Raw genomic sequence first — 10,187 nt, 5'->3', positions numbered from 1 at the left:
CCAGAACAATCCCTGACTCCGTGGATCTCCCGGCAGCCACAGCTGGCTGAGGACACGCACTGCTGACACAAGGAGCTAAGTCTGCACGCACACAAGCCATGTAATAACTGTGTGAGTTCGGGCGACATAATCCTGTAGTGTAGACATTGCCTGAGTATTTCACTCCGTGCCCAGAGATGTGAGTGTAAAACAGCCACCTGCAAATACAGGGATTGAATTCCCCAAATTTAACCTCTTTGCTTTCCAGAAACAGGCAAAATTCAGTTCATTCTGGCTAGCTGAGGGAAAATTCGGATGACACTAAGGTTTATGAGCGATTAAATATTGTTTAGAGTTTAATTAATGTAATAGAAAAACAAATACTGATTCTAACATAACAGCACAAGGTGAAATAGGAACAGAGACAAACCTTGTCAGTAAAGTCTCTTTTCCCAAAAGTTCCCCAAAATACTGTTAATTCCCACCCCACCTCCATAGGACATCTGTGCAGGTTAAGTGCCCTGCGTCCGTCTTCCCATTAGAATTGCACTGGTTGGACATTCCCAGACCTGGACATTGGTGAAATACAGAATCTGAACAGCAAACTCGGCTCCCTGCACCAAGAATGATGTGGGGGTTTCTACCTGTCACTTACTCCTTTATCATACCACAGAGAAAGGTTTTTTCAAATCCAAACCATCCCCCCACCATCCCCAGTCAGCCAATGAACTAGGGAGAAGGTTACAGACAGCACAGACCTTAGAAACAGTTAAGTAACAACAAGCCCACCACACAAAAAAGTGGCCGAGTAGTTAAAACAATAGCTGCGGATCCCCCCTAAAACTGTGGGGGCTACAGGCACCCAAACTATGGCCTCACCTCCTGTGCTGTTCCCTGAGCCCCTCACCTCACCTCACCTCACCTCACAAAGCTCTTGGCTGGTGTACGCTGGGCACTTAACTGGCAGAGCGACGTCTCTCAGGGTGTGAAAAATCCACACCCCCAAACCAGTATAGTTAAGCTGACCTAAGCCCTCGTTAGATAGTGCTAAATAAAAGGAAGAATTGTTCTGTCAATGCAGCTATTACAGGGATGGGAAAACCCCTCCAGTCACTGTCTACTCCAAAGTGCTATAGCAATGCCATAGCAGCATTTTAAGTGTAAACAGCCTAAGAGTGAAACTAGATCTAGCTCTAGTTCACACTGTGGATGCTCAGGCACTAAGGTTATAGTAATAATAACAGTCGAGTGCCTCCGTAGTTGACAGGATTTGAACCTGCGCGGGGCAACCCCAATGGATTTCTAGTCCATCGCCGTAACCACTCGGCCACAACTACTTAATGAAATTTGGGTCCTTTTCTACACTATGAGTCACTTCAAATTCTTTGCTCAGACCAGCTTCCCCAGCATACTCACGGCTGCACATCAGTGTAAGTGTGTCCTTGCTGAACAGCGAGAAATCCTGCCCATTTCCCTTCCGGCTGGAGCAGGATGAGAGTGTGTTTGTGTTAACGACATTGCTGTAGATTATTGTTCATTCCCCAGGGTGACAATTCAGACAGTCCCTTTCCTAGTTAAATCTCCAGCCCATCATTCCAATAGCAGGGGGCATGGACATTTTTCAGGGGGTTGGTGCGTGAACTCAGCCTTGAATTCCACCCTTGATGTTTCATGGACTAACAACAGCAGCAGAAAGAAAGAGCCAAGCCAATATCTCCCTGGCAGGGATGCAAGTACCACGTCCCCTCTGTCTGACCATCGCCATTGCAGGAGAGAAGGGTTCACTGGAATCGAACGCCCTGGCTCAGACCAGAGACACAGGGAGGTTTTGCTGTTCATGGATCTGTGCAAAGGAAATTGTGTCTCTGTGTGAAATTGAGGCAGGAAATGAAATGTCAACGTGGTGGCCCAATGCCCTAAGGAATGTGGGTGAAAGACTTGGGCTGAGAAATGATTTAACAGGGGTGTGTATCAATTTACTGCCCAGATTAAAAACTATGGCTAAAAGGCAGCCATGTTGTTAGTACTTGTACCTGTGTAGGGACACCCCAGTGGGTGTCAAGTCCATTGCCTTCACCAGGGTAGTCGATAATTTTCTCAAGATCAAAATTTCTTGGCCAGGTATAGTCAAGGTCTAGACTCCAGAGAAAATAATACACTGATGATAAGAAGAAGTATATAAAAAGATTTTGCAATCACTATGGGCATAACTATGATGTGTTGTGTTTCACTCTTTATATCTGGTGCCACCACCTTTCCCTTTGGCCTTGTACTTGACCAAGGGTAAAACTAAACATCTCCTCAGATACCAGGGAGTGTTTGTGTTCATTCCTATGAGCTACATAAGGGTTTGATGTTGCTGCTTTTAATCCTCTGCCTCTGCCAGGGTAAGGAACAATTTAGGCTGTCACTGAACTGAAGGAGGGAGATCATTTTTTGACAGGGAGAGGGATGCCTCCTCTTAAAGGTGTTTGTCTGCCTGGCAGCCCTGGTTCCCAGGTCTCTCCTGAGGAAAGAAAGTTTCTATGCAAAATACCAAAACTTTTAAGGGAGAGGAGGGAAAGGCGATGGGCACAGGATGGGGCCAGCATGAACCACAACATGGTTCTTTTATGTGGGATGACTCTGAACATTGACTGATGTCCACTCCCTTGTATTTGAAGAGATGTTTAGTTTTGCACTTGGGAAACTACAAGGCTGAAGCAATTATATCAGGGGTCTTAAACTCCCAACCTACGGGACATCTGTGGCCCGCGAGCCTCCCCAATGTGGCCCGTGGGGCTCCATTAGTTTTGGGGTCGGGTCTCTTCCTTGGCCCCACCTGCCTCCCCCAGGCGCTCCTCCCAGGGGCCCCAGCAGCACAGCGGAGCTGAGCGGCGTCTGCCTGCTCACTCCAGTGACTGCTGGCCCCTTCCTGCAGCCCCGGGGCAGGGCAGGGTGGGGCGGATCTGTGCCTCCGCGTGCTGCTCCTGCCCCGAGCGCCCCTGTGGCCAGTGAGATGCTGCGGGGGCGGTGCCTGGGGGCAGCAGTGTGCAGAGGGCCCGTGGCTCATCCCACCTTGGAGCCCCAGGTAAGCGCCACACCCCCAATCTCCTCCCAGAGCCTGCACCCCCTCCCCATATACCCCCTCCAGCCCCCAAACTCCCTCCCAGAGCCTGCACCCCCTCCCGCTCCTCCTGTTCCACCTACCCAGTGCCTCAGCCCAGAGCCTGCACCAAGTACCCAAACTCCATCCCAGAGCCTGCCCCCCAGACCCCCTCCCCCAATCAACCTCCCTCCCAGAGGCTTAGGCAGGTTGGGGGCAGAGTTTTGGGGGGGCGGGCTCTGGGTGGTATTTCCTATGCAAATGTATAAAAACCGAGCAGAGCTGTCCAGCAGCTGAAATCAGTTCCAGTCCTCGGCGTCTCTGAGGCCTGGTCTACACTACAAGTTTAGGTCGACTTTAGCAGTGTTAAATCGAATTAAGCCTGGACACGTTCACACGACGAAGCCCTTTCTTTTGACTTAAAGGGCCCTTTAAACCGGTTTCTTTACTCCACCTCCGACGAGGGGATTAGCGCTAAAATCGGCATTAGCGAGTCGGAATTGGGGTAGTGTGGACGGAATTCGATGTTATTAGCCTCCGGGAGCTATCCCACAGTGCTTCATTGTGACCACTCTGGACAGCACTCTCAACTCAGATGCACTGACCAGGTAGACAGGAAAAGCCCCACGAACGTTTGAATTACATTTCCTGTTTGCTCAGTGTGGAGAGCACAGGTGACCACGCAGAGCTCATCAGCACAGGTAACCGTGATGGATCGCAAAAGAGCTCCAGCATGGACAGAACGGGAGGTACGGGATCTGATCGCCATATGGGGAGATGAATCAGTGCTAGCTGAACTCCGAAGCAGTAAACGAAATATTTGAAGAGGTCTCCAAGGCCATGAAGGACAGAGGCCATAACAGGGATGCACAGCAGTGCCGCGTGAAAATTAAGGAGCTAAGGCAAGCCTACCACAAAGCCAGAGAAGCAAATGGAAGGTCCGGGGCAGAGCCGCAAACATGCCGCTTCTACGCGGAGCTGCATGCCATTCTAGGGGGTGCAGCCACCACTACCCCAACCGTGTGCTATGACTCCCTCACTGGAGAAACACACAGGGAAGCGGGTTCGGGGTTCGAGGAAGATGAGGATGGAGATAATGTAGATAGCTCACAGCAGCAAGGAAGCGGAGAAACCGGTTTCCCCAACAGCCAGGATATGTTTATCACCCTGGACCTGGAACCAGTAACCCCCGAACTCACCCAAGGCATGCTCCCAGACCCTGAGGGCACACAGGGGACCTCTGGTGAGTGTACCTTTGTAAATATTACACATGGTTTAAAAGCAAGCGTGTTTAATGATTAATTATTAATTTGCCCTGGCAATCGCGGCCAGTACAGCTACTGGAAAAGTCTGTTAACGTGTATGGGGATGGAGCGGAAATCCTCCAGGGACATCTCCAGAAAGCTCTCCTTCATGTACTCCCAAAGCCTTTGCAAAAGGTTTCTGGGGAGGGCTGCCTTATCCCGTCCGCCATGGTAGGACACTTTACCACGCCAGGCCAGTAGCACATAATGTTGTCCCACAAACTTATACAGGATCGTTTTAGGGGTCAAGACAAAGATGCCACATTTATTATGATAACAATTTGATTTATGACCAATAACTAATATTTTAATCCTTATACACACACATTATACCTAATACCTACACACACACACACACACACACACACATTCACACACACACACACATCCATCTGATGTTCTGCAGCTGCTGCATAGTTACCAGTCCTGCTTGAGTCTGTGGCTTGAGTTTGCAGCTTGGGTTTGTAGCTTGTGGCGGCTAACTGGCCAGGAAAGCCGGGCATAAGGACGAGCTGGGTCTCTGTTGGGCATGCACCGATGCCCTTCCATGTTGGCAGCAGAATGTTACCCTCCTCCAAAGTTTTCCATCTCACCCATCCTTTTTGTAGGCTTTAGTTTGAATCCAGAGTCTATAGGTCTTGCTGTGTCACGCTGCCTCTGGGTTTGGTGATTGATCACCCATCAATTGCAGACATGACTTTCAGCCTGGGACCGGGCTTTGATCTTCCTTCTATTGTACCTTTTCTTTTTAGGGTGGATTCTTCTTACTTTGTTAGGGCTCTTGTCTCTTCAGCCTTTGGCGTTTGAACTCTATTTAATCAGGACAGGCTGGGGCTGGAGGTTGATTCCATCATCCATACATACCTCATTCGCACATCTAAACTAAACTAATAAGATTACAGCAGGGTTTGCAAAAATGAAGGTTGCAGCAAGCTCTTACAAAATGGAGTAAGCGTTTTAAAATGGAGTTTGAATTACAATATGGCAAACAGTGAACAGAAGTTACAATATAGACAAGTATAATGGATGGCAAACAGTGAACAGAAGTTACACTGTAGGCAAGTGTAATAAATGGTGAACAGAAATTACAATACTGAAACAGTGCAAGTTTCAGTGATTTAAGCAGGAATTGGATTGATAGTGAAACTTACAAAGGCAGCTGACTGAACAGCTATGGCTCTTAACAAGCATCTTAATTGTTAATTAGCCAGTTATTGGGGTAACCGGTTTTATGAATGAATATTGTTTCATTAATAAAACTTTACTTATGAAGTTACATTAATAAAGTAAACAATTAAAAACAATTTCATTCATGAGTCCTACAGTAGTCTGGAATCATTGCATAACAAAGCATGGCAGCGTATGGTCCCGGTGTTTGCTGGCATGCAGACAACATCCATTCCTTATCGCTCTTTGTTATCCTCAGGAGAGTGATATCATTCACGGTCACCTGGTTGAAATGGGGCGATTTTATTAAGGGGACATTCAGAGGTGCCCGTTCCTGCTCTGCTGAACAGAAATGTTCCCCGCTGTTAGCCACGTGGTGGGGGGAGGGGTGAAGTGATCATCCCAGAGAATTGGGTGTGGAAGGGGAGGGGGGTTAGTTAGGTTTGTACTGCATGTTAACCCAGAAACCGCAGCCCCTCCTTTTACATTGCAAACCCATTTTAAATGGCCAACCCAATGGGTGCTTGATATGGGAAATGAGGGCACTGCTGTTTGAAACCATTCCCACATGTTAAGAAGGTTAAAAAAGCCAAAAGACTGTGGCTTACCATGGCTGCCTGCAAGCCGAAATCTGTTGCCTGGCACTGCGTGAGTGATCTCTCACACCAAACCGGCAGGCCCTCAATATAAGAGGGAAAATGCGACCTTGTAACGAAAGCACATGTGCTGTGTAATGTGAACAGCAAAATTTAACGTGAAAGAGTGTACCCATTGTTCTCTAAAATGTGTCTTTTTTAACCACCTCTCCCTTCTCCTCCACCAGCTGCAAATGTTTCTCCTTCACAGAGGCTAGTGAAGATTAGAAAGAGAAAACGGAGGACGCGGAACGATATGTTCACGGAGCTCCAGATGTCCTCCCACGCTGACAGAGCACAGCAGAATGCGTGGAGGCAGTCAATGTCAGACTACAGAAAAGCACAGTATGAACGAGAGGAGAGGTGGCAGGCTCAATCGCGGGATGAACAGAGCAAGTTGCGGGCTGAAGATGATAGGTGGCGTCAGCTTGCAGACAGAAGGCAAGAGTCAATGCTCCGGCTACTGGAGCATCAAACCGATATGCTCCAGCATATGGTTGAGCTGCAGGAAAGGCAACAGGAGCAGAGACCACCGCTACAGCCCCTGTGTAACCAACAGCCCTCCTCCCCAAGTTCCATAACCTCCTCACCCAGACGCCCAAGAACACGGTGGGGGGGCCTCCGGCCACCCAGTCACTCCACCCCAGATGATTGCCCGAGCATCAGAAGGCTGGCCTTCAATAAGGGTTAAAGTTTTAAACTGCAGTGTGTCCTTTTCCTTCCCTCCTCCCCCACCCATCCCGGGCTACCTTGGCAATTACCCCCTAGTTGTGTGATGAATTAATAAAGAATGCATGAATGTGAAGTAACAATGACTTTATTGCCTCAGCAAGCGGTGCTCGAAGGGGGGAGGGAAGGGTGGGGTGGTTGGTTTACAGGGAAGTAGAGTGAACCGGGTGGGGGGAGGGCGGAGGGTTCATCAAGGAGAAAAACAGAAGTTTCACACCGTAGCCTGGCCAGTCACAAAACTCGTTTTCAAGCTTCTCTGATGCGCATCGCACCCTGCTGTGCTCTTCTAACCGCCCTGGTGTCTGGCTGCGCGTAACCAGTGGCCAGGTGATTTGCCTCAACCTCCCACCCCGCCATAAATGTCTCCCCCTTACTCTCACAGATATTGTGGAGCGCACAGCAAGCAGCAATAACAATGGGGATATTGTTTTCGCTGAGGTCTGAGCGAGTCAGTAAGCTGCGCCAGCGCGCTTTTAAACGTCCAAATGCACATTCCACCACCATTCGGCACTTGATCAGCCTGTAGTTGAACAGGTCCTAACTCCTGTCCAGGCTGCCTGTGTACGGCTTCATGAGCCATGGCATTAAGGGGTAGGCTGGGTCCCCAAGGATCACGATAGGTATTTCAACATCCCCAATGGTTATTTTCTGGTCCGGGAAGAAAGTCCCTTCCTCCAGCTTTTGAAACAGACCAGAGTGCCTGAAGACGCGAGCATCATGTACCTTTCCCGGCCATCCCACGTTGATGTTGGTGAAACGTTCCTTGTGATCCACCAGGGCTTGCAGCAGCATTGAAAAGTACCCCTTGCGGTTTATGTACTCGGTGGCTTGGTGCTCCGGTGACAAGATAGGGATATGGGTTCCCTCTATGGCCCCAACACAGTTTGGGAATCCCATTGCAGCAAAGCCATCCACTATGGCCTGCACATTTCCCAGAGTCACTACCCTTGATATCACCAGGTCTTTCATTGCCCTGGCAACTTGGATCACAGCAGCCACCACAGTATATTTGCCCACTCCAAATTGATTCCGAACTGACCGGTAGCTGTCTGGCGTTGCAAGGTTCCACAGGGCTATTGCCACTCGCTTCTCAACTGTGAGGGCTGCTCTCATCCTGATATTCTGGCGCTTCAGGGCAGGGGAAAGCAAGTCACAAAGTTCCATGAAAGTGCCCTTACGCATGTGAAAGTTTCGCAGCCACTGGGAATCGTCCCACACCTGAAGCATGATGCGGTCCCACCAGTCTGTGCTTGTTTCCCGGGCCCAGAATCGGCATTCCACGGCATGAACCTGCCCCAGTAACACCATGATTTGCACACTGCTGGGGCCTGTGCCTTGTGAGAGGTCTATGTCCATGTCAATTTCCTCATCACTCTCATCGCCGCGCTGCAATCGCCTCCTCGGCTGGTCCTGGCTTTGCTTTGGCATGTCCTGGCTCTGCATATACTCCAGGACAATGCGCGTGGTGTTCATAGTGCTCATAATTGCCGCGGTGATCTGAGCGGGCTCCATGATCCCAGTGCTATGGCATCTGGTCTGAAAAAAGGCGCGAAACTAGTATCTGACGACATGGCGTACAGTTACAGGGAATTAAAATCAACAAAGGTGGCTGTGCATCAGGGAGAAACACAAACAACTGTCACACAGAATGCCCCCCCCCCAAAGATTGAACTCAAAACCCTGGGTTTAGCAGGCCGTTGATTTCACGGAGGAAGGGAGAAGCAAATGATTTCAGAACAAATCTATTTTTTACATCTTAAGGTGGCAGACAACGGTGCAGCATGACTGATAGCCCTCGGCATCTTCTGGGTGCTTGGCAGAAAATACTGGGCGCTTGGCAGAAAATAGCATACTACGACTGATAGCCATCATCATCAGGACAGTTCAATAGGACTGAGCATGTCTGCCCAGGTGCCCATGATTGACAGCCACTGCAGTACGACAACAACGGATACCAATCGTAATATACCATCGTCTACCAAAAGGCAAGGGGCTGCTGCTGTGTGCAATGCAGCCCCACGTCTGCCAGCCCCACGTCTGCCAGCACCCAGATTGCTGATGAAGGCTACCAATCATACTGCACCGTCTACTGCCAAAAGGCAATTAGCTGCTGCTGTGTAGCAATGCAGTACCACGTCTGCTGGCACCCAGAGGACATATGGTGACGGTGAGCTGAGCTGAGCTGAGCTGAGCGGGCTCCATGCTTGGTGTGGTATGTTGTCTGCACAGGTAACCCAGGTAAAAAGTCGCGAATCGATTGTCTGCCGTTGCTCTGACGGAGGGGGAGGTGCCTGATGACATGTTCCCAGAACCCCCCGTGACACTGTTTTGCATCTCAACCCAGAATTCCAGTGGGCGGTGGAGACTGCGGGAACTGTGGGATAGCTACCCACAGTGCAACGCTCCGGAAGACGACGCTAGCCTCGGTCCTGTGGACGCGGTCCACCGACTTAATGCACTTAGAGCATTTTATGTGGGGATACACAATCGGCTGTATACAACCAATTTCTATAAAACCGGCTTCTATAAATTCCACCTAATTTCGTAGTGTAGACATACCCTGAGTCTCCATCCTTGTTTTCCCAAATACTGAAGAAGTATCTGGATGATGTGTTTTTTCCAGGTAAATCAATGCTTATACAGTATGTGGATGATCTTGCTGGCATCCCTTTCTTTTGAATCTTGTAAAGCTGATACTTCGATTCTTTTGACTGCTCTAGCTGCTAAGGGTCATAAGGCATCCCAGGAAAAACTACAGCTTTGTCAGCCCAGGGTTCATTACCTTGGTCATGATATTTCCCCTGGCACTCATCATTTATCAGATTCTCATATTTCAGCTATTCTAAATATGCCTAGGCCTGGTACTATTTCTCAAATGCATACTTTTCTTGGCATGACTGGGTACTGTAGACAGTGGATTTTAGGCTATGCAACAGTGATTAAACCCTTATAGGATCTGACTAAGTCAGGTACCCCTGAGCCTCTTCCTTGGTCTCTGGAGGCTGAACGAGCTTTTGTTGCTATCAAGTGAGAAAAATAAGATATCAAGATGGCCTATGTATAAACAAAATGCAGCTGTTGCTTATTATTGTCTGTAATGAAAGGTATAAAGGTTTGCTGTAATTGTTTACCTGTAGAGAGACCTGTTTAGCTCTCTCCCTCTACGCAATTGTTAGAGAAAATAAAGTATCTGACTTGCTGTACCCAAACAAAAAGTGAGAACTCTGTTATTCTCCGACAAACCTAACTAAGTAACTGCCCTCCACCATCATTTGCAGTGAGTAGGGG

At 49.0% G+C, this 10,187-nt stretch overlaps 1 non-coding gene across 1 annotated transcript; it reads right to left on the bottom strand.

The window, feature by feature from the left end:
* Positions 1–1,234: 1,234 nt before the first annotated feature.
* Positions 1,235–1,316, bottom strand: TRNAF-AAA. The gene has a single exon. It is a non-coding gene; the product is annotated as a tRNA-Ser (tRNA).
* Between the last annotated feature and the right edge of the window lie 8,871 nt (positions 1,317–10,187).

Source organism: Terrapene carolina, unplaced genomic scaffold (genome assembly GCF_002925995.2).
Source record: "Terrapene carolina triunguis isolate 2854851 unplaced genomic scaffold, T_m_triunguis-2.0 Scaffold29607, whole genome shotgun sequence".
Taxonomy (NCBI): domain Eukaryota; kingdom Metazoa; phylum Chordata; order Testudines; family Emydidae; genus Terrapene; species Terrapene triunguis.
Note: the sequence above shows the minus strand (reverse complement) of the source record. Positions and strands in the feature narration are given on the sequence as shown.